The sequence below is a fragment of the Neopsephotus bourkii genome, unplaced genomic scaffold, assembly GCF_033783945.1.
Source record: "Neopsephotus bourkii isolate Nb327-2 ecotype Australia unplaced genomic scaffold, CSIRO-AGI_Nbou_v1 NB_318, whole genome shotgun sequence".
Taxonomy (NCBI): domain Eukaryota; kingdom Metazoa; phylum Chordata; class Aves; order Psittaciformes; family Psittacidae; genus Neopsephotus; species Neopsephotus bourkii.
In genome coordinates this window covers 7,306,964-7,333,706 of record NW_026900826.1, presented here as the reverse complement: position 1 = coordinate 7,333,706, position 26,743 = coordinate 7,306,964, and the positions used below count along the sequence as shown (strand labels likewise).

General features: G+C 40.9%; 1 long non-coding RNA gene across 5 annotated transcripts in view; it reads left to right on the top strand.

Moving 5' to 3' along the window:
* Positions 1-26,743, top strand: part of LOC133209154 (uncharacterized) — a 187,059-nt gene that overhangs the window by 128,246 nt on the left and 32,070 nt on the right. For 4 of the 5 annotated variants that reach the window (XR_009724617.1, XR_009724616.1, XR_009724613.1 and 1 more), the window contains exon 3: positions 15,502-15,582. The exons of the other annotated variant lie outside the window; for it this stretch is intronic. This is a non-coding gene — a long non-coding RNA (uncharacterized LOC133209154). The remainder of the gene's footprint in view (positions 1-15,501; positions 15,583-26,743) is intronic. 5 annotated transcript variants of the gene reach the window in all.

The window sequence follows — 26,743 nt, the reverse complement described above, 5'->3', positions numbered from 1 at the left end:
ATTTATTGTTAGTAGTTGGCAAGAAGCAAAGGCATGGGGAGGAAGGGCTTGTGGCAGCATAAGCCACTGCTGAAAGCTTCAGAGTTTACGTCTATGCCAACAGTTATTTTACAGCATTTGGAGGGAAATGGCTTCTTTTCACTGCTGTGAACTGATACACTTACTCCGTTGGGATAATAAACTAAAAGTCAAATTCAAAATAGAATGGAAGGCAGGTAGAGTTTAAAAGAAACACGCTTTTAAAATAGCAACCCTTCAAATTATCCCTGACTTACAAATAGACACGGTGTTAATCATATGTTAATGCCAAGAAATGCTTGGGAGGTCCCGCTTTATAACTGTACAAACCAAGCACTTCAGAATGGGGAAGGAAGGAAGATGCTGGAGCAGGCTAGGGGTCCTTCACTGCTGTTGGGAATCCTTCCTGACAGTAGGGCAAGGCACAGATGATCGAATTTGGATAGGTGCACAAAGCGTCTAACTGGGAAGCTCATCTCCTTTTCCAGTGAGAAAGATCAAAACTCATGAGACACTTTCTTCTTTCTATTTCTCCCCTTTGCCCAAGCCATTGGAGTGGATCTCAAATCTGTATTTCTGTCCTGTTATCCCAAGCTTATTTTTCCAAAATCCAGAGTTAAACCCACGAAGGAAGTCCAGGATTTCATCCAGTTTTTAAAAAATGCTACATGTGTGAAATTGAACTGCAAGACCCAGACACAAAACGGAAGCTAATGACTGAAAAGTGATACAGGAGCATCCTACTGTAATTGTTAGTAAAACCATGTTCTGCACAGTGCTTGAGTTAAAATGTGGTGCTAATGCTGGAATGCATTTGGAAGAAAAGCAGCAAGAAGATTAAGGGACTTTTGCCCTTTGCCTGGGCCCACGTTCCTGTGCTGGAACACAATTGAACCCTCTAGGCATCGCATCAGAGAAGGGTTGGAGAGCACTTGGAGAGTTCAGACAGGGAAACTTCCATTGAGAAAAGGAAGCATGATTAAAGTGATTAACTATGAACCAGTTCAATAGAGTCCTTTAAAGTCTGAGTCTCCCAGCCCTCAGGGTTTCACTTTCCTGCTTTTTTAGTCCTGTAAAGTAATAGTGAATTTATTTTTTTTCCTTCCGTGAAGAAGGAAGGGGACACTTGGCAAGTGGGAGGAGCCCAGAAGGGAGCAGAACCTTTTGCTTTACTGCTCTTGGAAATCTGCACTGGATATTATAAAGCTTCCTGATGAAATATGCTCTTCCAGGCCTGCAGTGGCCAGAACCTCTAAAATTGTTGTGCTAACATTGCTTCCTAGGCAGGCCTTATTGTTGTCAAGTGTAAGAACGTGCTAGAACTGGCTGGGCAACCTTCAGCTGAGCAGTTCCAGTCCTCTGTGCCCCATCCTCACAAGTTCTGGGTCCTGTTACCAGTTCTGAGATAACTGGGCCTTACAAACAGCAGCTTTCTAGAATTGCCTGTGCTGCTTTGGGCACTTTAAATGTCCCACAAGGTATTAGAGTTTGGCCTTTCAAAGTTAGTCCTGCAACCTTTGAAATCCTGGCTAGTGGAAATAGGTTTTGGGCTTGGGAGTTCTATAGGAGCATCAAGGGATCTTCGCTGATGATGGCTAAAGTAGCTTAAGGCAGCCGAGCTATTAGCAGTTTATCTCTAATCCTGTTTTTCACTTTGGTGAAGAAGTCTTGTCTAGATCTGAACTTCCTCAGTCCATCTTCTGTACAGCTCTTTTGGCCCTGGTTCTGCATCAGTCTTCATCATGCTGTTGTGTGATCCCACTGCTCTGAATGACCAAACATATCACAGTCAATAGTGTTCTCATAATAGAGTGGTTAGGGCAGTGCTGTTTCCATATTATGGATGAGAAATTGCATTTTCTTTTCTGTAATTGGGTCCTCTAAGCTACCAGGATTTGGGCATCTACATGTCTTTTGAGTGTCTGGGTTAGATGCGAATTACGTAGGAGCTCTGATACAGAGAGGGAAAGGAACCAAAGGCAGGTTCCACAGCCTGCTCCTTCAGGGAGCAGCCTAGCTGGCCTTTGCCTCCAAAGTGAAATCAAATAGATCAGAATGTGTGAAGTGCTATTTTAAGTAAGAGCATCAAAGGGCTTTGGTATAAAGCCTGTGAAATGTTGCTTCACTTTGTCATACTTGTGAATTCTGCTTGCTTGAACAGCATACTTAATACAGGAAGCTGTCTTTTGGTGAAAATAAAAAACGGGAAAATGGAATCTAATTGTGATTGACAATACTCAACCTCTCTAGAAGTTTTTGTTTTTACTTATTTCTCTCGCGCTCCCTCCCCATGGAAGACACACTGTTGTTCATGCTAGCAAATGCACAGTGGGCAGTGGTTGCTATGGTAATCATTTCTTGTAATGAGTTAGTGTTATAAATGACTAGGATTTAATAAAGAGTTCCCTCAGGACTGTCTTGATCAGTTCAGATTGCCTTCTTTGGGCTATGCCTCCCTGTGAGACACGCCAGGGTGCTGGGCATCATAGGGGGCAGCAGAACCGGGCTGGCGGTGGTGTTCATCACTCCTGAACCTCACAAGCTTTTTGCTAATTCTGTAGAAAACACAAGTCAATGATGCAGAACTTGCTAATGACTTGGGCTGGGAAAATGCATGGTTCTGCTTCCCTCTACTGAGGGCATACGTAGTGTGTCTGTGCAAAGTACAGGATGGATTTGGAGTGCCGACACCGTTTTCAGATTTGAAATAATAGTGTGATTCCCTTGTTGTGTGTATGAGGTTTTTGTACCATTCTAAAGGGTCCAGACACCATGCAAAAGTGAGTGATATCTTGATGTGGGCAACTTGCAAACCTCAAATCAGATCTAAAATATGTGCTTTTATCAACTTTTTGTATTCTGTGCCTTTACAGAGACTCATTAGAACATGTTACTACAGCAGGTGTCTTTCATAATTGGAATCTTCAAAAATTGTTAATTTTTATTTGGAGGCGGTGAAGAAATGCCTGACTTGGTTCAGCAGTCAGGAATGTATTCCTTAATGAAAGGCTGCCAAACAGCATTGAGGCTGTTGCCAAATATGTTAGGAACCAGTATACAAGTGATTGTGATGGTCAGTGTCTGTCAAACATATTGATAAAGGTGACAGGATCAATCCTTTTATGAGGCCACAAACAGGTTCTCCTGCAGGTTTACAGTACAGAAGATGGCTCAGCCTGTTTGACAGAGATATTTCAATGTGGTTTATTTTTGGACGATAGTGGACATGAGAACTGGGGGGATGGGGCACAAATCTGTGTCAAACACAGATACAGCTCTACTTATACTGTCCTTGGAGCAGCCTGTCTAAAGGTACTGAGGAAGCCAAGATGGGTCCATACCAAAACAGAAACTGCAAGCAGCTGCTTCCCTCTGAAGGCACATGAATTATTAGGGGGGTGAATCAAAATCTCACTAGCTGCTGACTACTGTGGTTGCGGTCTTTCCTGCTCAGGAGACAAGATCAAACAAGCTGCACAGGTGCCATGTTGAGGTGGTGCGAGGCAATGAACCATTCCAGCATGGGATACAAACCAGCACCCCAGGTCTCCAGAGCAACCACATTGTAAGTGTGGGGAAAACAGTAGTGTTTGGGAGATATTCAATGTGTTGTATGTAGCTGACTTGAAATAAAAGTATCTGGGTCATACTTAACCCATTTTGGTTATTCCACAAGCTAAAGCCAAATTTAATACTTGAGCTACTTAATTAGGAAAAGTTTGGGGTTTTTTTCCTAGATTTAAAAAAACTCTTCCGAAGTGATTTATTTTATAGTGAGATTGTTTTAAAATTGACATTGTCTGAACAGAGACATTTACATCTCAAGTATTTCAAAGAGACTCCATCAGGATTGCTCAGGTTCTTCACCTGTCTCTCATCCAGCTAATCTCTTCACTGTTCCCCTTTTACCAGACGTACCAAGGGTTCTTCTGTGGAGAGCATTGTTTTTCAGACTGTGCTAATGCACCTTTAATCATTCTTCTTCCTCTTTCCCATGCATTTACGGTGTAGTTCCAGGTGGAATTGCCTCTTCAGATTTTTTCTGTCTTGCAGTGGCACATTCAGACTCGAATTGTTGTGCTCAGTAGTGCCATTGTCACATTATAACAGGGAAGATGCTTCATCATGTATTGTAAAATGAGTCGAAATATTCAGTAAGGAGCTGAGGGATCATGTTGGGGAAAAACATTCATTTTTATGCACCAAGCCATTACACTGGAAAAGGACACATTAAAGCTGTCAAAGTGCTTTCAATCTGTAATGCCAGTGTTTCATGTTAACAAGCTGTGGTGAGTGAGACTTTCAGTATTCTCCCTTACAAAAGTCTAAGACTTAGATGTTTTTAAATGGCCCTTTTTTTTCTGGATTATGAGTTTGACAGTCACCATCAGCACACTTTGGTTCACAATATTAGTAAATTAGATAGTATTTGTCTAGTCTAATTGTCAGGTCAGGCACTTCCTCTTTTACTGTTGCTGCTGTGTAAGTATGATCTTAGATTTGACTACATGTTTGAGTAATTCCATAAAAGGTGGCAACATAATACAGACTGTCTCAGTGTTTAGCAGCAGCTCAGTATTTTTCTTTACATGCTGGTCAGAAAAAGGGATGTAATTGTCAGATGGTGAAGGAAACAAGTAGAAATCTACCCGGGGCAGAAAGACAATGTTGATCTATAAAAAGGAAAAAGGTACCTGTGTACAGCAAGCTGAGAGTTGAATTGCAGAATTGTGACAGTTTGAGTTAAAAAAGCTCCACTGAATTTATGAAAAGATCTGCTTAAATCATCCTACTATGCTTGTTAGTGCAAACAGTTCTGAAATAGTATCCCCATCACAGCATATCTCCGTGTCCGTGTAAGAACAACTGTAAGCAGAGAAGTAGAATATCTGTGTTTAAACCACTTCTCTGGTATTAGCCTACTGCTGATAATGGAGTGGAGAACTGTTTCTCTGTTTGAGACATCCTATCGATTAGCACTGTGCACTTGCTTCCATCTTCTTCATGTCCCACAGGACTCACTTTAGCATAGTCTTAATACTATGCAAGGAAGGTGTTACCTTATCTTCTACTAACAGGTGCCTCCTCTTTGGTTTAATCTTTCATTTGAGTTGTTCCCCCCGGTAAGTTACCTGTTGTTAACCAAAGCTTTGTTGGGAAGTGTACAATCTGATTAACACTCTAACCAAACAAGAGTAAGGGAGCATCTGAAGAAAGCCCAGGTTAAAGAATCTTAGGCACCAACCAAATCATTGATAGCTGAAGAAGACAAAAGGGACAGTGCAGACTTTTCACTGGAAGGTTTGATTTCAGAAAACCTCCTAGCTGATTAGTAACAACTGAAAGCAATGAACAGGGACTAAGGCCTTGGCACTGAAAGCGTGTGATGTCTGTAGATGTGAGATCAGGGAAGAGAAAGGAGATTTCCTGGCAAGGAATAAATAGGCCTTTCCTTTGTACTTCTCATGATACTTCTTCAGGGGACAGGTGAGCAGGAAGTGGACCAGAATAAGGATAACAATTAAATGAGGAGATCATGTGTCCTTAGGAATGAGTACTCAAGGCATCAGTAGGTTGGAGAGAATTTCCTGAGGAAAGGATCAGATGTTGGTGGCAAGAGCCACAATTCACTCCAGTTTAACCGGCTAACAGATAAAGAACAAGATCAGAATCAGTAGGAGCAGTGAGACGAATGTATTTAGTATTATGGGAAGAATAGCCAGAGGATCAAATGGCAGTGAATCTGTACTGTAGAAAGTAAGCAGAAAAAAAGAGGAATTCCTGTGGTGGTGCCAGAATGTGAGCTGGAAGTACGTGGAGAGCAGGGATAATTTTTTTACATTGTGTCCTGAAGATACATTTGTGGTGATATGAGTATAATGTTGACTGCCTAAGTACAGTAGGAAGAATCCCACCCATGCACATTTGCCTTCCAGACAAAGCTGAGTGCTGCAGAGTGTGGCACTGATGCTAATGGCAAGGGAATGTGCTACTGATCAGTGACTCTCAAAGGATAGACTATTCGCTACTTTTCTCTTTCCCAATTGTATTCCTTCTGTATAAGACATGTCAGAAGACATCAATCAGCTAGCAAAGAATCCCGCTTGATAGCAATGTAGACCATAAATAATGCCCTCTGCCAAAGCACAGACAATTCTCAAAGTGATGAGAATAAAACAATCCAGAAGTATTAATTGACTCTTTAAGAGTATAAAATCACTGTGCTGCTTGGAGCAGTGCAGCTCTTGAGGATCTTTAGCTGCTAATGACCACTGGATTCTGAGGGGCTACAATTGTCTTCCCAATTATTTAAGAACCTGAAGCAGTCCCTGAGTGGTGAGCATTAAAAAGAAAATCAAAGCAATATGCTCTGTTGTGCATTAAAATGATTGGTTTATGGTACTGTGTTTTTATGTAACTTAACATTTAGAAAACTAAAGCCAATTGAATAAATAAAAATAATCTGTTTTTTCCTATTTTCAAGTAAAAAATATTTTGATTATTATTCTGAACAAATCTTTAAGGCGGTTTCTCAGAAATGGGGGTGCACTGTTCTTTTATGACTCTATGAGATCTAAATTTTCAAAAGCTTGGCTGACTGTGGGGAAAAGCAGTGCTGAAGGGACCTCTGTTCCTGTTTGTACAGACACATGACTGGAAACTGAGGCTGAGCAGAACCACTGTTGCTGCTGCATTTCCTTCACTGTGTGCTGACTGATGATAATAGGTGGTTGTTGAGTAGTTTCTCTTCCTGGGCCCTGGGTATTCCTGCCCATTTCCTCCTGCCCACAGCAGTTACACTCTGGAAAAAGGCTTGTGACCTCCAACCGACAGGCTTATTTATACTCATGTCCAGTAATAGCAATACCAACCATAAACACAAAAACCCACAGAATAATTGAAGGTGAGAGGAACCTCTGGAATCGGGGTTGATTTCAGAGCTTGATAGGATTGCTTATGGCCTTGTCCAGGCAAGATTTTATTATCTCAGAGATGGAGATTTCACAGACCTCCTCTGGCACAGGGTGGGGAGGAAGAGAGGATTCTTTGTTCCGTGGCAGTGAGGGGAAGGAGGAGGATTCTCGTTTGCTGTGGTTGCATTGGGTGGATGTGTGATTTTTTTTTTTTTTCTGCAGTATAAATGAGTCTCATAACTGGGGAAAGTCTTGTGCTCTTACATAGGCACTTGTGTCAGAGTCTGGACTCAATGTTGTATCCACCACGATTTAAGAACTTGGAAAAAGACCATCTTCCCTCCAGACAAGTACCATGTAGTAGACGAGGAGTCTACTGTCTGTCTATCACAAGTGATTGTGATTTGTAACTACCAGTAACTGAGGAAGAAAAAAGTAAAATGAAAACACATTACTTAGAGATCTGGTTCATATTTATATAGGTAAGGGTGATTCCGGCTTGGTGGTACAATATATGGTACAATAAAAATACTCATCCAGCAAACTACTGAACGCTGAGATGTCGCTGCATGTAATAAGGTTGGATGTAGTCAGTAATGTTTGACTGTAAAAAGAATTGCTGAAGATTTGGTTTTAACCACTTGGCTGGGCTGGTTCAGTACAGTTACAGATTTTACATAGCATGGGAGTTCACCTTTCTGTAAGAACAGAGAAGGGGGAACTGCAACTCTCCTGCTTTGTGAAACATCAGCTAGAATAAAAGTGGCCAGTGCTGCACCTGAAGGAGCATTTGTAATCACCCCACATCCAGTTGAGTAATTAGCTGAAATAATTACCAGCCCTGAGATGAATTCACGCACTTTTTTGCCTGTGACAGTATCAAGGATAACAGGTGTTGAGAGTGCCCTGAAGGGACAGAGATTAAAGATTATTTCATTATCTGGATTCCTTTAGGCAGAGAAGTCTTGCGTTTTATCCTGTCATGCACAGAAAGGTCTGAGCAGCACCTCATTCTCCTCATGCTTTGGCAGTTTTGAAGCTGAGCTTTTGACAAAGAGTGAATATTGTTTAATCTGGGAGAATGCTCTGTCCTTGAGAATTCTATTCTGTAAGCTATCTCTATGTCTGCACAGTCCGATTCCTGCTCAGAGGCCCATGGAAAACTGCAAGTAAGGATGCCGAAAACACAATGAGTAATGGTTTTCCTTTTAATGTTTTGGATTAATTAGAAAAGAAAGTATTTGAACAGTTACTTTACTTGGAAACCTGCTGATGAAATATTTTGTGTGCTTCCAACTCGTTTCAATATTTGTAAAGTAGCATGGTAAGAAGTGCTCAGTGTTCCACATTCCCTCATGCATTTGACATTCATCTGCCTTTGTCTTCAAGAATGGTCATGAATGTATGTTCACAGGCATGGGCTAACAACAAAGGAAAAGCTACACAAGCCCAGTTACGGGTGCAAAATTGGACTAAAGATTGCATTGAGATGCTTTCCAGTGAGACGGAGTATTTCTGCTTTCTGCCTTGGTGGCATCAGAAAGCAGTGAAGGTCTGTTGGACATGTGTGAGCAAGTTAAGTTTGAAGAAAGTTCAGGCTGGCTCCTTGTTTCCATTGAGAGCAGCTTTTTCACACCTAATTGTGCTTTTCTCTGCATTTCCTTTAGTAGTTTTGAAGATGCTTTTTTCTTTTTCCCTTCTTTCCATCCATATGGTTACTTAACAAACCCCTTAGATAATTAATTCAGACCATCAATATTCATTGCTGGGTTTAGGTTTTCAGTATGGCGATGTGATAGACTTGCTGGGAAAAGCAATAGATAAAAAGAAGTAGATGAAGCTAAGGATAAATTGAGCATGCAGAACTCATGGATTTTGCCAGGGAATGACCTAAGTGCAAATGGATGGCTTGAATTTCCAGCACCCACAGGCCTGTGTAAGCTGGAGTTCCTGGTAGTCTCCATGTTCAGGCTGTAAGGAAAATGTTTTGATATTCAGGGAAAAAAAGTGAAAACTTCACAGCACTTCAGCCCAAAAGATCAAAGTCTTGTTTGAATAAAACGTTACTGCATTTTGCCTTTCAGGGACGGAGCTGATCTGTCTTCCCTGAGATGATTCCTCCACCTCTCATGGGACTCTCCCTTCATGTTCGTGGGTTGTGCATCTAGAACATGATTATTTTTTTTTTTTTAACGAAAGGACAGGTTGTGCAACCCTTTCTTGCAAGCATTCTGAACAGTCCCAGTGACTTCCAGTTAGCTACTTGTTCAAGAGTTTAAGTTATGATTGCTGTTTACAGTCCTAGAACAATGCTGTCTTGAGCTAGGTCAACATGACAGACAAAAAGAAACCTTTAGAGCATGCCTTTTCGGAATAACTAGGGAATTAGAGTAACATGCAGAACCCTACCATTGGTTAAGGAAAACAGAGGGAAAGACACTGTATTTGAAATAAATTATGGTAAGTTCACATGCTGCTTATTTACAGAGGCTCCTGTGAGAGAATGGAGATGCTTGATGTGTAGTTGGAATGAACCTGGATAATACTGAGCATTTGGAATGCAGTTTAGAAGTCAAACACTTTAATACTGCTGAGGAAGTTAGAGATACTTCTTAAAAGGTGGAGAAGACAGATGTCTAATCCTTCCAGGCTTCCCGTCAGAGCTGGGGTACTTGAGGGTACCTGGCACAGTGCAGTTTTCATGCCTACAGGCACTGAAGGAAAGTGCGGGGGTTGGAACTTGATGATCTTAAGGTCCTTTCCAACCCTAACTATTCTATGATTCTATGATAGTTATATGTAACTTGGAAAGTCCCAAACCCTCTTGGTGACCTTGCCAAATCCCCTTTCTTAAGTATTCACAAACCACTAAACCAGATAGGAGATGCTGAGGTTGAGGCAGAGTGCCAAGGGGAAGCAGTGATTGCAGCTCTGTGTTGAGCACTGACAGAGCGCTCCGAGCCGTCCCTGTGGGTTCCAGTAGGGCACCTGCTGCTCTGCCTGCCAGGGTGCTCCCACCAGACAGGGAGCTCACATGCTGTGCTCAGCTTGGTACTGAATGTCACATCTAGCATCTGCTTCTCAGCCATTGCAGAAACACACAATGCAGATGTCTTTTAAGAAGGAAATTGAGCATGCAAAGAATTAAGGTAGTGTTTCAATGAGACTGAAGCTATTTTGAGTAAGAACAAACACCCTCAGGCTTTTGGGATTTTAGTACAGGATTTTGAAAAGAAAATCAAAAGGGGAAAAGTAAATGCTGGGTTTGCAGCTATTGACACTTCAATTTCCATTTAACAGCAGCAATATCAATTGGGCGTTTCACACAGCATGATGTCCTTCCCAAGATAAGCACTTGCTCTTGGAATGTGGAATCAGACCTTTTGCATTGAACTGCAGGAAATCCAGGAAAGTTGCTCTCATTCCGGTAGCAGTAACTACAGTTCCAGAGTCTTTGCCTTTACTGTACCTGATCTTAACCTGCAGTTACACAAGAAAGGAATGACCAAGAAACTCATTAGCTGGCAACTTGACTTAAGCTAAGAGTGTCTGATGCTTTTTGTGAAGTGCTTGTACGTGTACACATTTGTGCAAGTGCAATGCAACACATGAAACTTCAGTCATCTGTGATTTATATGTTTACCTTTTAAAAATATGCAGAATGGTGAATATTATCATCTCTTTTTTTTTTACCTCGATCATTAACAAAAGGCTGATTTCTCCACGCATTAGAAAATGTTGTATGCAGACAGATGATACTCTGTGTAATACTGTGTGTGTAACATTAATACAACAGAGTCACAAACATGGCTTTTTATACAACTGCAGTACATCTAGAGAATTTAGCAGCTTGTTAAGGAATCCACATCAAGTTATGTTTTTAGGACTGGACTCAAATATTGTGATTTCATTTGATGTCTGGTAGCTCTGATGTCATGCAAAGTAACTGGAATATTTTTAACTGTATTTCAAAATGTGAGTAGTGTTTTTTTTTCCTTACATTCTTCAAGGTGCCTTGGGGAATGCCTTGCAGCTTTAAGCTGGTTCAGTCTTCGGGACCAGGAAACTGAAAGAAGAGAAGAGAAGCTGGAACTCATTGGGGTTGCCCCTTCTCCATCCCTCTGGGTTGAGCATGGTTAGTCTGGGCTGGAGCAATAGAAAGAAAAGGAGGAACTGGCAATCCTTCTTAGCAGAGATGGTGCGGTGCCCAGGCGAGTGAGAGGGGAGGTCATTGGAGGGGAGCTTTGCTTTGCAGGTGCTTTGGGGAACAGCTGGTATTTGAACAGCTACTTTGAAAAGTCAGGTCAAATGACATAGAGCATGGTCATGACAGTGCTGTTTGTGAAATGCTAAAACCGTGTCCATAAACAGTGCACACCTATATAAACATTTTTAAGTTAAGTTTCTTCCTTGGCACTGTTGGGCATCTTGCTATAAAAAGAAGATTGCCACAAATGAATCCAGATTTCAGCAACATCCTCAAGTCCCAGGATAGTGCTGGAGCATCTGTAAATGCTTCACTGACCTAGAACCAGTTGTGATAAAAATCCTCAAGCTTGGTGATGTTCCAGAAACCAGAACATATTGTAATTTTGTAGCTCATGTTGGAAGAGAAGTGTGACAGGAGATACACAAAAGTTGCAAACTGCAGTGGCTTAGTTCATGGTGTCTAATATGGTCCTAATTAAAGTTGTGTTCTAGCAGAAGCTTGTCTAGTCAAGCAGAGATTCTAGTTCCTGTGCACCTTTCTCCCAGTGGAACAAAAAGACTAAGTACATATTAGCAATAAGTAGATTACTGAACAATGGCTAGAAATGTTCAGTTTGCAATGTGGAAGCATGTTGCCATGCCGTGCAAGCAGGTGGCATCTGTGGAGGTGGCACCTGAACCCTCTCAGAGGCTGGGACTTAGCTGTTTGTGAACATTTGCATATGTGATCACGGGAGAGTCTCCTGAATTGACAGGGTATTTTTTTTTTATAAGGAGCTATTTGGAAGGAAGTATGTGTTGTATGATGTAACTCTTGATTCAGTCTGAACGGACAACAGCTTTTCAATCTCAGGCGCAGGATCCTGGGAGGCCCATCATGAGGCCTTGGGTGATACGGTTTAGAGCAAGGTGTCCGTGCCCATGGCAATGGGGTTGGAACTTGATGATCTTAAGGTCCTTTCCAACCCTAACTATTCTATGATTCTATGATTCTATGATAACTATCCTGCATGACTGGTCAGTGTGCTTGTTTGGGCTGTCTCTTTACATAAACTTTGTAATACCATTATTGGTATTGTCATAGGGTACCATTAGTTTATAATACATTACTGAAAGGGCCTATTGAAAAGCTAAGCATAGTTGGTGTAAATACTTTTAAATAAAATCTAGGGAATAGTTTAAGTTATGCAAAGCTTGGCCATTTTAAAGAGAGGTATGAGTCTTTTGATGAATAGGAAATGTGTTAAGAAATTCTTATTAATTATTAATGTATTGAAAAAGGAGCTAGAAAGATTAATATTTTATATCACAGAGATATATTTATATAAAATAATTTTGTAGTTGTTAGCTGGTTACAGTATGGCTTCAAACAGTCTACAGAAACAAGTGAATCCTCCTTTATCTCAAATATAATTAGCCATTTAAATGTCTTGGGTCAATTTATTAACACTTTATTCATCAGGGTGTAACTTTTATTAGGCTTTATTGCTATCAGAAATTATATCCTACACAAATACAATAGAGATTTAAATGTTCTGTAGAATGAGCCAATGCTTCCTGACTTTATTGCACAGTATTGTAATGAACCTTGACCAGCTATAGATTTGATAAGTGTAAAATATTACTGCTTGCTGCTAATTTTGTTCCTTTTTAATGACTGATAATCCATGTCGATTTAGTGTGATAGTCACAATCCAATACTGTTTTCCTGCTATAAATGTGATTGTAACAGGAGCTATTAAGTGTGTCTGCATAATAAAATTAGTCAGGGAAGCTCTGTATATTGTTTCCAGGTCTTTGAATTTTCATTATAGTAGTGGAACTTGTTAGACTGTAAAGGCTGATCATTGCCAGCTCAGGCAGGCGCTTTTCTACTTCTCTGCCAAGCAAAGGGTAATGATGCTGCACTAAGAAGTCTGTTCTCACTGTTCTGGAACATTCTTCATACATAAACATAGGGTATCATTTTGGGGAGAGTATGAAAGGTGTCATAGGGGCTGAAGAGAGGAAATTCATCTGGGCAGCAAAGTATTACTACTGTGTGGAGACAAACTTGGCGGCTGTCTGTCTAACTGGGAGAGGTAGTCATGACATCTCTCAGTAATACTGCAACACTGATAAATCAAATGATCGTATTCCTCAGAGTGCCAAAGTGTATGACAGGATCCTAGGGAGGAAACCTAGCAGGGCCTCTCCTTTCCTGTAACACTCTGTCCAGCAGGATATTGCACCTCTAGATACTGAACTCTTCCATTAGAGTAACTGTAACAAACACATCCTTGAGACTTGCTTTTGGTCTTGTTTGATCTCGCCCAGTCTGAAGACCTCTGTTTTAGTTCTTGGGCTTCTAAGTTTGAAGCAGGCATACTTATGTAAGAATGGGTGAAATCCCAACCATGAGAATAATCCACAAGCAGATGCAGCAGCTTAATATAGATATTTTAAATTTATTTATTTATTTTAGTGAATAGTTCTGTGATCTCTACTGATACCTTGGCAGAATAGTAACAAAAAGCTGTACACTGAGCTGTGCTGACCATTGGGAAAGAACAGGAACTGCTTTTGCACATACACTGAGATTGTTTGATAAACATTGGCTTTTATTAGCAGTTTACATGGGGCAATTTATAACTTTATTCTCACAGAATAATACTTTATAGCTTTCAATACAAGGTAGGAATAAATCTAAGGATTTGTAACCTCCTACATGATTTATTTCCAGTATTTCCCCCAACACTTGGAAAAGCTCCCCAAGGAAAAAAGAATGCAAAAAGCGAGCTGACAAGTGTAACTGTTTTAGCCTCAATTTAGTGTGGCATCTTTGCATTTTGGCCTCACAGTAGAAGCTGAGGCCCTTCTGACTTGGAGTTTATTCTTACAGGGAGCTTTGAATAATTCAAAGACAGCGTGATGACATTTAGTCTTGATATGTAGGGGAGCATTCAGATGTTCTTCCCGTATGCCAGCAGTTTCTGTGACGGCTTTCAATGCATAGTGTAACACAACAAAACTGTGATATCAATTTAGGATCAGCCTTTCTGCAGAGATCTTCAGGCTGCCAGTAGGGATGAGATGTACTCCTTTGTGGAGGACTTCTCAAGTGTTTCTAGGATTCAAAGGGGTTTCTGCTTTGCTGGCTCAATTCTCTGTCCAGCACTACTGGCATGAGGCTCTGTGCTGCAGTTCCGGGGAATTCTGGCTCCTACAGAGCTGCTTCTTGCTGGAGGACAAAACGCAGAGAGCCTAGTCAAGATGTAGTAGGCACCTGAAATCTGGCTAGCATCAGTGGGAGGTGAAGAGGGTAGTCAGTGTCCCTGCACATCAGTGCACCTATCTCCAATGGGGCTATTTCATCAGCATTCCTAGGGGACTTTGTGTGAGAAGCCAAATAACTGGCTCCTTTATGCCTCTAGAGCAAAACATATTTTGAGTGGGGAAAAGACATTCTCTCTGCTCAACGCCATAAAGAAAAGGGTCATAGTCACTTCACCAGTTTATAACCAGTTCAAGTAAGTGGAATAATTTCCTAGTGCCCTGTTCAATTCTTCGCCAGATGAAGATGTCCCGTATAGATTTAACTCTGGTCTTTTGCTCTAGCTCAGCAAGAACACTAATACAAAAGGTATTCCTTGCAAATAAACACTGGACAGACACAAAGAAACACTGTGTAAAACCTAAGCCATGCAATGAGCTTCAGAAAGATCGGATCCACAGATGTGCTGACTGAAGTTTAAGAGGCAACTTAACAGATGTACAAAGCTGTAGATCAGAGGGGATATAAAACAGTTAAACTTGCTTAAAGGCACAATGTGTCACAATCTAACGATTACATGCATCCTAAGCCCGACAGAAGAGGGAACATACGCTCAGCTATGTGCTCTTGGCTGTAGGCATGCCAAGAAGATTATAAAAATGCCATGCTGTGATATGTTGCCCTCCTGCCTGAAAGGCTACCATTAAGCTGCTTATTTACTGCACCTATTCAGGCAGCAGTGCGGTTCAGAGTGCTACCTGTCTTCTCGTTGGATAAATTAGTTGTGGATATCACAGGATTATTGCTGCCTATTGTCAGTCTGGTGAAGGTGGGAAGAGATGAAAGACACTGATCTGACCTTGTAATGTTTTGTGTAAAATAAGAGATGCTTTTTCTTCATAGTGTCACAGTTGATCTTGGTAGGGCTGATTGTGGTAGCAAGTTTGGAGCTAAATTAAAAAGCCTAACATACTAATGAAGGCAAAAATTTTGTCTCAGTCATATATCTATCTATCTATATGTATAAAGGGAGGAAGATGAAGGGGGGAAGGATATGCAGGTGTGGAGGGAAGTGTGTGTCACTAGAGCTTTGTACTCTCTTTCCAGCTTTGTAAATCAGCACTGTTTGAAATGAAAGCTTCAAGAGGACATACAGGAAAACTTGGCCACCCCTTCAACTCAACACAGGTTTTTATAGAAATTGTTTTGCCCTCATATTTTTCTGATATATGGAGCTGTGAACTTTAAATTACTGATAACAGCAATTGACAAGTACAGCATTAAAAACTAAACCATGCAGCCCTACAGGCTTAATTATGAAGTGAGCAGGAGGGTAGACACAGAAAATCCTGTCTCAAAATTTTACCTCACATAATATAAATAAAAGATTATGTCTTCCACTGGTAGGCTATAGATCAAAAAGATAATATGAAATGACTGCCCTGTGTTTATTTTGCCTTTATTATGTGTATACATAAACTATACATTTCTCATTTTCTTCTGTTTTCAGCTATACACAGAGACACTTAGATATAGATATAATTATTTATATGTAGCTATAAACGAGTACCTGTCATTGTTTTTACATGTTCATAAATCATTAGAAAGATGCTTTTTCACTGTAAAAATATAAAAATAGAAAATATTTTTGAGAAGCACTCTAATTGCTAATATGGTGAGTTTAAATGACAAATAACGTGATTGGAATTGATTTTAGAAATGGTAACTCTGAAGATAAGGGTGTTTTAGATGATCAGTAAGTATGAGACACTAGTAATGACAGTGTTCACTGCACAGATGTAATCATGTCATAATAGAGCCACGTATCTTCAACACTCAGGTACTAGTTGTGCCGAACTGATGAGTTTTATTGCTGTTTTAAACAATCTCTCCTTGTTAAGCTTGGACAAGGCATCAGAAGAGGGTTTTCTGTTTCCTGAGGAACCATGACTAACTTGAAACATTTTAAGTGGCTTAAGTGCAGCACATGGTTGTCCATAGGTTGAATTTTATTGTTAGCAATCAATAAATATGATTATGTTGCTGGTTACACCAAAACATGCCTGTAGGCCATGTCAGGATATCTGATGTGAAGATTGGAAATGGTCTGAATTTCCAGCTAAACATTTTTTATTACTGGCAACAGAGGAGGAGGAAAGAATCTGACAGAGACAGGCACAACTTTTTCTTTCATTGAGCTACTTGATGGTTTACAAATGCCAGTATAAAACCCTCCAGAACAGCAGCTGATGCACAGCCAATGCATCTTGTCACATTAAAAGGGGCTTTCTTGTGGCAGGAAATTAGGCTCACAGGAAGAGTCGAGAAATACACTACCTTTTATTAAGAGCTCATGAAAACTAAACTTAGCTATTTTTCCTTGTTGCATCTTGGACTATGCAGTGCCCTCAGTGATGGGATTGTCAGGACAGTGTCAGGCTGAAATATGCAGCATTGTTCTAACAACGTAGTGCCCTGCTTCCTTATTTACTTGCCCATAATTTAGGAGCATTTCATACAATGCTTAAGTATGTGCAGGTAGCCCTGAAAGCATCAGTTGGATGAAGGCTGAAGCTGAGCTTGTCTGATCCTGGCTTACAGCACTGAGCCCTCTTGAAGGGGTATTTTAACTGGCAATTATTGTATTTGATTATGATCAATCAGGATGAAAATTGACTTGACTTCTTAAAGTCTAAGTCTCTTTATATCATTATTAGCCCTGCATTTTCTTCTTTGTCCCTCCCTCTCAGGCTGCCTCCACCACATGCATTTGCTGGATAACGATAGCCCTTTGGAGAAATTAAAGGAAAATGTCTGTCCTGGTTTTGCTAACAGCCCTAAAATGAATTTAGTAGAGAAAACTGTCGTGGTTTAAACCCAGCTGGTAACTCAGAACCATGCAGACACTCGGTCACTCCCTTCTTCCCCCCAGCTCCCAGAGGGATGGAGAGGAGAATCGAAAGAATGTAAATTCCATGGCTGAGACCAGAACAGTCCAGTAACTGAGGTGTAACACAAACCGCTGCTGCTACCACCAATAACCATAATGATAAGGGAAATAACAAGGGGAGAGAATACAATTGCTCATGTGCCGACTGATACTCAGACAGACACAAGCAGCGATCCGGGCCTCCTAGGTAATCCCCCCAGTTTATATACTGGGCATGATGTGCTGTGGTATGGAATACCCCTTTGGCTAGTTTGGGTCAGGTGTCCTGTCTCTGCTTCCTCCCAGCTTCCTGTGCCCCTCACTGGCAGAGCATGAGACTGAAAAGTTCTTGATTGGAGTAAACATTACTTAGCAACAACTAAAAATACCAGTGTGTTATCAGCACTGTTCTCAGGCTAAAGCCAAAAACACAGCACTGCACCAGCTACTGAGAAGGAGAAAAATAACTGTTACAGCTAAACCCAGGACAGTATCCACCCCTTATTCCATACGATTCACCTCATGCTCAGATCCTATATATTTCAATATACCATCACTTTTTGTTTCATATATACATATATATATATATCTGTATCTCCACACAAAGAGAGAGATATCATTCCCATACAGTTGCTTTATTCATTCAGTCCATGATGTCAGGCTCTATCTCTTGTAACAGTCTTTCAAGGCAGGAGAGACTGTGTACAGTATTGGATTGTTGCCTGCTGACGACTCCACTGAACTTGTCTGGTCACTGCTGAGCTCATCTGGCTTCATCAAAGTTCATTCTTTGTTGGGATGATGGTTGGAGGGAAGTCAGGGCCAGTCAGTGGTGACCGGAGGACAGTTCTGCTGCCGTCAGCTTTTCCCAAGACTTTATTCTCCACTGATGATCATGACAGCACATATCTTCTTTTCAAAATCCAGAATGGCGGAGATGAGCATCTAGCTCATGTGCTATAAAAGTGCTACATAGCAGGCAACAGCATATAATTGAGTTCATTGGTTGTTTTCCCCCAAAATTAAATCCCCTTGAGGTACATGTTGGACTTCCCCATCTTCCCACATGACCCACCAAGTATATCCGGGTCCCTGAGCAAAAGCAGTCCCACGAGTGGGTTTGCCTTTACTTGAAGCAGGAATAATCCAGACTGTCTTCCCCAGCAAATTGTTTATGTGCACCACAGGAACTCTGTCCCCCTCTATGGTACATAACAGTTCTGACTGGGCTGGGCCAGCCCTGTTGGCAGATCCCCTGGTGTTGACTGTACTGCAGGCTGAAACTGGCAACATAAGGGTGAGTTACTTTTAGCCCAGTGGGCCCATGACACCTCAGGCCATCAAGGAAGAGATGCACCGTATAGATGAGCTTGTGATCAGGGGGTGGGCTTAACAATGGACACTATTGCCTAGGTTATTATAAAAACATGGTATTGTTTTGTCATTTTCCATTCTGTTTGAATTAGCTAATCTTTCCAAAATGTGTAAAATTAATGTTGCTTTGTCATGGTAGTACATGAGGATCAGAAAAAGAAGCAGCAGCGAAAGTGTCGACTGTAATGACCTTTATTCCTGCAAACACTGCTGGTCTGGAGCTAACACCAGTGCCTGTTACATGCTGGCACAGCCAGTTGGGGGTATCCCTTCCTGTCTGGAGTATAACGGTGCCTTCTCTCTGCAGTTGCCATTCTTCCCCAGTCTTTAATCTTTGGGGAGGATGATGTGGGAATAAGCACAGCTACATGACAGCAGATCTCCCACTTGTCTCTATGGTAATAGGACTCCACAGCCAAGTTATTAATTCCCTAAACCAGCTGCTGTACACCAGGCCTGTTTTGTGCAGACTGAAATGATGACACAGTTGTGAAAGCAGCTCATGTCACTTGTTCAGCTGCTCCAGGTAGAAGGCTTCTAAGCACTGCTGTATAGCTCGAATGCAGTTCAGAAATTCATAAAATCTGCTTGTTTCATGACAATGAATGAACAGTGCATAAATAAATCTCTGGAAATGATAAGATTTGACTTGCATTAGTACAGCTGTGTCTTTAGACATCACAGCTTTTCTTAGCTTCTCTTGGAAACTATGAATTTAAGGAGGTTATTTGGCTTAAATAAAAAGGAACAAAAGTCATGAAGAAGGTGGCATATGCACTTGTGTTATCTCTCATGGAAGGACCTAAATCACTGCATTTGCAATTAATGGTAATCACTGGCAAATCTGCCTTAAATGTGTAATTAATCCTAAGTGTGTAAGTAGTCTGAGTGATGTAAATGGAACTGCTCAGGCACTCATGCACCCACATGCACAAAATTAGTCAGGCACTTGGCTTCTCCAGTAGAGCTGAGTGGAAATGCAGAACTCTTCTGCTAAATTGCCATGGGCTCAAGAGAATCCTGCAGTTTAATTACCTGCAACCAGGGTTAAAGAGGAATGGAAATACCCTTTTGTGCCAGAGAAATCCATCCAGATGTCATTTGTAACGGCAGGAATGACTAACTCAAGGGAGCAAGCAGAGGTGAGATTTTGTTGCATGGCAGTTACTTGTAAAGCCAAACTAGGGTATTAGTGGAAGCCCAGGGTAGTTAGCCCAGGAGGAAGATGAGATTGTTCATTCAGATTTAGAGATGTCTTTCTGTTGGAAAGTGGGGAGGGGAAAATTACCTAGGTCACATCAATGAGAGTGGGAATCATCTGGGGAGGCTTCGAGTACTGCGACACTAGCCGGAAAGATTTAAGTAGACTTCTCATGTGTCCCAGTTGCCTGTGTTACCAACTGGCTGTGCATCCCCAGAGTAAAGGGTAGTGGAAATGGGGAAGGGTGGGAGAAGTCCCAGAGCTTTATAGACTAGAACAAAGTTAGAACTGGATCCTGTGAAAATTCAGGTTAATGAGTGAGCAGAAGGGTTAGGAAGTGTGGCTGGAAGTACTGCAGCACTGAATCCCAAACCTGCTAAATAAATTGCAAGAGCACAGATGCCAGCACTCTTTGTTTATTGTAACTGACTGAGGAAAATGCTTTCAGGAAGAAGAATATACTTGTTAAGGGGAAATAGTGATCAGCGATCAAAAACTGATTAAGAGGATGGGAATTTGGTGTTGGTTTGGTGTGTGATAATTCTACACAAATTTTGCCAAATTCTGCCAGCACTACCATGGCTAATTAAAGCATAACGTTATTGCTTTGTCACTGTATTTGACAGTTAAACCTGGAGACCATTTTTGTGCTATTGATACACTGTAGTAGCCATTACTTTCTATATAAATCTGTTCCATGTCTTTTATGGTGTAAAAATGTAAGTGCTGACCTTCAGTTAGATCTGTGGTTAGTGCTTCACAAAGCTTGTGATTCTGGTGGAACAGTGCCGATGAGGGACTCGACCACTGCCAGGTAACATACACTTGAAAAACAGAAGTAGTTGTAATACTGAGCTCAAGAATATGCTCAAATTCAGCCTCCTTTGAAGGAAGCTCTGTGGGGCTTTGCTGCATAGAACATCGTTCTCCAAAACATAGTTCAGTAGGTTACTATATGTATATACATAAACAGCAATTTTTACTTCATTTCTTTTTATTTGATTGTTTGCAGAGGATGAGTTCCTGTAACCTCCACAAAAGACATTTGGGATATTTAGGTCTTACAGAATCCAGAGGGTACCTGCAGTTGTTTACAGCAGCGTTGCTTTATCCTGCTTTCTATTAACCAGTATTTGGCTCAGTCCTGGGCCATAACCATTTTTTTTCATTGTTTGGAGCTTTGAGCAAGGAAGTATTTTTGATGGGAGGCTTTGCAAACCTTGGCAAGTGTCACGGTTCCTCTCACAATGTCCCACAGATGGCGTGTGGTGCCTGGGAATGCCTTGTGCGGCTCTGGTCCCAATCCAGAACAGTGTAGACAGAGATGAGGAAAATACCTTGCCCGTGAACTGTGAGATAAATCAGTCTGATGTGTCGATGTGACTTCTCTAGTACTTACCCAGGCAATACAGGTCTGGTTTGCTGAGGTACTGTATGAGCTTTGCCCTTCTGGCAGTGCAGGTCCAAGGATGCTGTTAGGCAGAGCAGTGCAGCGCAGTGGTATGTGTCCAGAAAGAAAAATGGTGCTCTGAGGTCAGTGTGGTTGCAGCCTGCTGATGCTTTGTCAATATTGTATTGGCAATCCAGTTACCATAAAGAACAAGGACATTATGTAGCTGTTAGGAGCTACGAAATGGATTGTTTACTATGTTACATGCCATCAATCTGCTCAGTGAGTAAACCTGAGCTCTGGCTGACTGACATAATTTCTCTCAAAACCCCAAGTGTCTTATGTTGCCTTATATTTATTCAGATTGAATTCGATTTTTTTTAATGTGAAAGATTTTAGAACATGAAACCAGTTTTAAAACTTACATTGTTTTAATTCTAATCATTGTAAATAAATTGACATGATTAAAAAATGAAGCTGGTTCAGGAAGGCCATACCCAGTGAATGTGTTCATTGTGAATTCAGATTGCAAAGGATGACTGCTTTATTAATGTATTTATCGTAATAATACAACAGATGACATTTAACTTATAAAGGTTAGTTTCTTTGAAATATTTCTCTTTGTGTTTGCAGTGTATCTGCAGACAAAATGTGTTTTGTACTTCATCTTATTCAGCATGCTACAATACTAGACCAAGTCTCTTGTATTCCCAGTGTTTGCTTTGGTTTTGGTTTAGGATTTAATGGAAAGTGGTCAAATGGGGATGGAAACGTACTCCTGACATAGAGAGGGTGTTCTTTTGAGTTTTAGCTTCAGGGGAGTGGAGCGAATAGGAAATTTGCTGTTACAGTCATGGAAGCTTTCCTGAATAAGCTTTCGTGGGTCAGGAATCTGAATATCCAGGCAGCTTGGGGGCTGGAACATTTTATTGTTTGCAATCCTTCGCCACTGTAGCTTTCTCTTCATTTTAGTCCCCATGTGGCAAGTCATGAGCTGTCCTTTAAAGTCTGCCCAGCCTAGTCCCTCTCTGTGGTCAGACAGCAGGCATGCAGATGTTGTTTGGGGTGGGACAGTGCCTCTGTGTGTAGGCAGCAACTGTCCTTGAGCTACTTGAGCTGGAAGTGGACAGGAAGACTACCCTCACATGGGAGAGCCAGACGCTCCCGTGGTGTAAAGCTTGCCACACTTCCCTAAACACGTCCCTTATTGGTATTCAATCTTAAAAAATGTCTTTCATTAACAATATAATTTGACGAAGTGGGTAATTGACTTGCGTTTGATTAAGGCTGATTCTGTTGGATTAACATGATTAATAGGTAAAATTATAATCCAACAGAAAGCAGTGCAAAAGATGACTCAAATCCTGGCTCATATTAAGGTACTACATTTAAAAAAGATTGATATGGTAGAAAAATATTCATTTCAGAGTAGTGCTGTCCCCTTACAGACACTGATGTAATTCACAAGAACTTCATAGCCAGAATCAGGGCCGTTCCATAGGCCTTTGAGGCTGATGAGAGTTGTTATGCCAGAAGTGTGTCTGTGATAAAACTCCAGACCTACAATGTACAATATTCACTGCTGCCATATTGATAACAGCAAAATGCTGTGTTACTACTACAAGAACTTGTTCTGGACCTCAGAGGGGTGAAAAATAGCTTGATAGGCTTACAGTTGAAAAAACAGATCCAAAGAAGAACAGCTCAGCTCTGAGATTGTCACACAGTACAGGGACATTCCACATTGCATTTCACTGTATGTCTGTTAGGAAGATAACTTAAAACTTGGTGTGAAGTTTGACCCCTGATACACAGGGTACTGCATTGACTCAGAATAAAAGAAAAAAATCCAGTATTAAAACTATAGTTTTCCCTTTAAGAGAGCAAGAAAAGATCATATCAACCTCATCTTAAGATAACTGTAAAGATGAAGGTAAACCATTAAAGTTCCACTGTCCCAAGTTGGATTTGTCAGCATAATGCACATATGTGGCTTGTACTTCTCTAACAGTGGAATGAATTAATTCCTGTTTACCTGGGAGCTAGAGTACTCCTTTGCTGAAGCTGAAAACTTCCCTGCCAACCATGGCAAATATGTTTTACTGGCTCCTTTTAGGTGTGACAGTCCAATGGTGGTCCATGTGTGATGCATAAAAGTAACTGTTACTTGAAATACATGAAATGGCCCACTGGATGGGTTATATAGGCAACTAGTTACATTCTGATATTGGAATCTGATCTAAAGATAATGTTTTCTGTTGTATTTCAAAAGGACAGAACCAGTGCAAATAACCAACCCTACAGTTAACTAACCTGCCTCAATTGGCAACTTGTCAGTCATTAGAGCAGCACTTCATTTGCTACTGAAGTGAGTGTGTGCTGGTAGCCACTGCATTCTTGGAAACAAAAAAATGTCTGCCAGATTGAAAATACAGGCAAAACATCAGCAGTAAATTCTCACTCTGGGATGATACAGTTTCACGTTTAATTTGTAATGGACATTGCTTTTATTGAGGCTTCTGTAAAATAAGAAGAAACAGATGAATTCGAGACTTTATTTTAAGAATTTGATCTCAGGAAGACGTAAAATCTTTAAGACATCTTCAGCATTATCTCATGATCCGCTAAAACAAATTCTGAGTCTGGCAAAATGTACTGAGTACCTCAACAAGTGCAAAGCTGGGAGATCCAGTTCCCTGTGGAACCCATCCAGGAAGCCTCTGTATGTTTGAAATCATCATTTTCAGACTAGTCAAGTAGGGGGGGTGATAGTGCTGAAGCAGTGTGGAAAAGGTGTCATTGCATGATAATTTTCCTGTTGCTTGGCTTACAGTATCCCAAATACACAGACAAATTAGAATCTGTTTTTTGCCTAGAGAAGTTCTTGTGCTCCAAAGTTCTCATGCTCTAATAAAAAGGAGTACAAAAAGACTGCCTGATAGGTTCCAGTAGGTGCCAAATGATTCAGTAGTGAAATATGGCTGTATTTAACATCATTTAGATTGTTCCAGAAGGACAAAAGGAGTTATTGTGCCAGTGACACAACATACAGGAAATCTGGAGCAGGCTGGAAGTGATGATGGTAACTCCACAGAGGTTACTTGGGCAAATGGCACAGGTCCTGCAGCAGGAAACAGCTGCTGCTTTTTTCCCTTGTTTTTTAATTGTTCTTTTTTCCAATGCAAGAGCAGCTCAGATGCGGTGCTGAGGAGGAGCGGGCTCGCTAACATTTATTAATTGAGGTTAAAGTAATTCCTGCTGTTTAGAGGCTGCTGCCTCTAATCGACTGGATTCATAAACTTTGAAAAGTGGCATTTCAGAAGTGGCGTGAACAGTGCTCCATTCCTTCAGGAGAGCTTCCGCTGATGGGAGAACCAACTGCCAGCATACTGAGATCTAGAGTTTAAAGAGACACCAAAAGGAGAATAGTTACTGTTGTTAGGATCATTCTTGCTCAGTTTTAGACGTGTCTATGTCCTATGTGTATACATAGTCATATGTATAATATTTGCTTATTGGAAGAAGAAAAATCTAATTTCACTTCCAAGCTTGTTCGAAGTCTCTTCAAATGCTGGCGTGCGATACTGGTATCTTAGTGCAAAAGGTAATAAACTCTGTGGTTCTTATGACGTGTCTGGGAGCAGCTTTAGCACTGGACACGGAAGGGCTGAGCTGGTCTCTTGGTCAATCAGTTAATAAAACTGAACAAATCGCTAACATTCAGCAGAGGTTTTTTCAGTCAGGTCCCTGTTATTTTCTGGGTACCCTGAATCTCGGTGTGTGTTTTGCCTATGAGCATCTTCACTGATTACGCAGCATACTTGTCAAGGCAAACTCTAAACTACAAGCTGTGCACAAATCCAGTTTCTTTAATGCAGACTGGAGGAAAACATAAGAGAAAAGGAAGAATATGTTGCTTTCAGTGGCACTGAGCATAGGCAGGACATTTCATAACTTCAAACTGTTAATTTGAAACCACTTGCTCAGCTTACTGCAGAAAGAGCATTCGGTTTTCAGTGAACTTAGCGATGACTGGCTAGAGATCACCGTATATAGATTTTCTATTTTAGTTAAGAATAAAGTCATATTTAGGTGGATGGATGAATTTGGAACACTGTTGCTTCATCTTTATCTCTAATTGAGATAGTACCATGGGTTGTAAGGCTCTGGAGTATAATGATTTGTCAGCACAGGACACAGAGTGGACCAATTTAATAGTTGCTAGAGGGGTTAGGATTCCAACAGCCTTTGATGAAATCTTTTTTAGGTCAGTAACATTTAGAGATATAGGGAAAAAAAACTGAAGTAATTGGAGAGAAACCAGATGGTTCGTGGCTAATTTGGAGAAGTACAGATTATATTGTTGTGCCACATCTTACTCATTAAATCAAAAGGTCTTAAGATTTTATAAGGGGTAGATTAATATTGATATCATGTTGTGATTCACACTGTTTAGTGTGCAAACATCAGCCATCCTTTATTCCTGCACATGCTCAGTGGCATCCCAGAAACCCCTGTCAGGTATCACGAATTACCATGGTGAGTCAGGAGATGACTGCCTGTGCCTGCCTTACACATACATCTTTCAGGTAAATTTTCCACTGCAGAAGAAACACTTGCAGGTCTGTAAAATATGAATTCAGTTATTACAGAAGTAGCCAGATTTATGTGCATCATGGAAATAACATGGGCAAGTGAAGTTTCATAAACATGGGGTGACCTCTCTGCGTTCCCTACCGTTTTTACCAAGAGCATCTCACTTTATTTGCACAGGCTCCTATTCATTGGAATTACACCTATTAAATTTTAATCTTTCAGTTTCTTTACTGTTACGTTCGGAGTGAATGCAGACACACTGGTTGGGAATCGAGCTCTGTGTTTACTTTCAGGTGATAAAGGTAAAATACGCACCCACATAGAACTGTGTAAATATTATTTTATTTATGTTTATTACAGTAGTGCCCAGGGGCTGTGAATGAAATTGCTGAACAGTTCATAGATACTGCAAGGGGTAACTTGTGCCTCACATGATCTACAGCAAAAACAAGTGAGGCAGACGACAGATCCAAGGGCACCTGGGCTGGGAAGTGACTGACTGAGAGTGACTTGGCGAGGAGGAGGCAGAACGTGGCATAGCCCCATGTCTGCTGGCTGAGCCCTGAGCTCACGCTGCCTTACGCAAGAAAGGGCTTATAGACGTCTTGTAGAATAGAAAGTATTTAATACACAAATGTATCATGTAGTTATGTATTGATCTATATGTGTATAATTTTGCAGATATTTCAAGATGTCATTACAAATTGCAGTAAGTGTAGGGTGATTCTGGCTCCCATTAGCTTATTGAGTGTTCTTAAGGATTTAACCTTCTGTTATGGGATAAAAGATACAAACTTCACATCTTGCTGTGGCTTGCTGGCATACTTGAGAATATTGTCTGAGATTTTAGGAGAGTCCT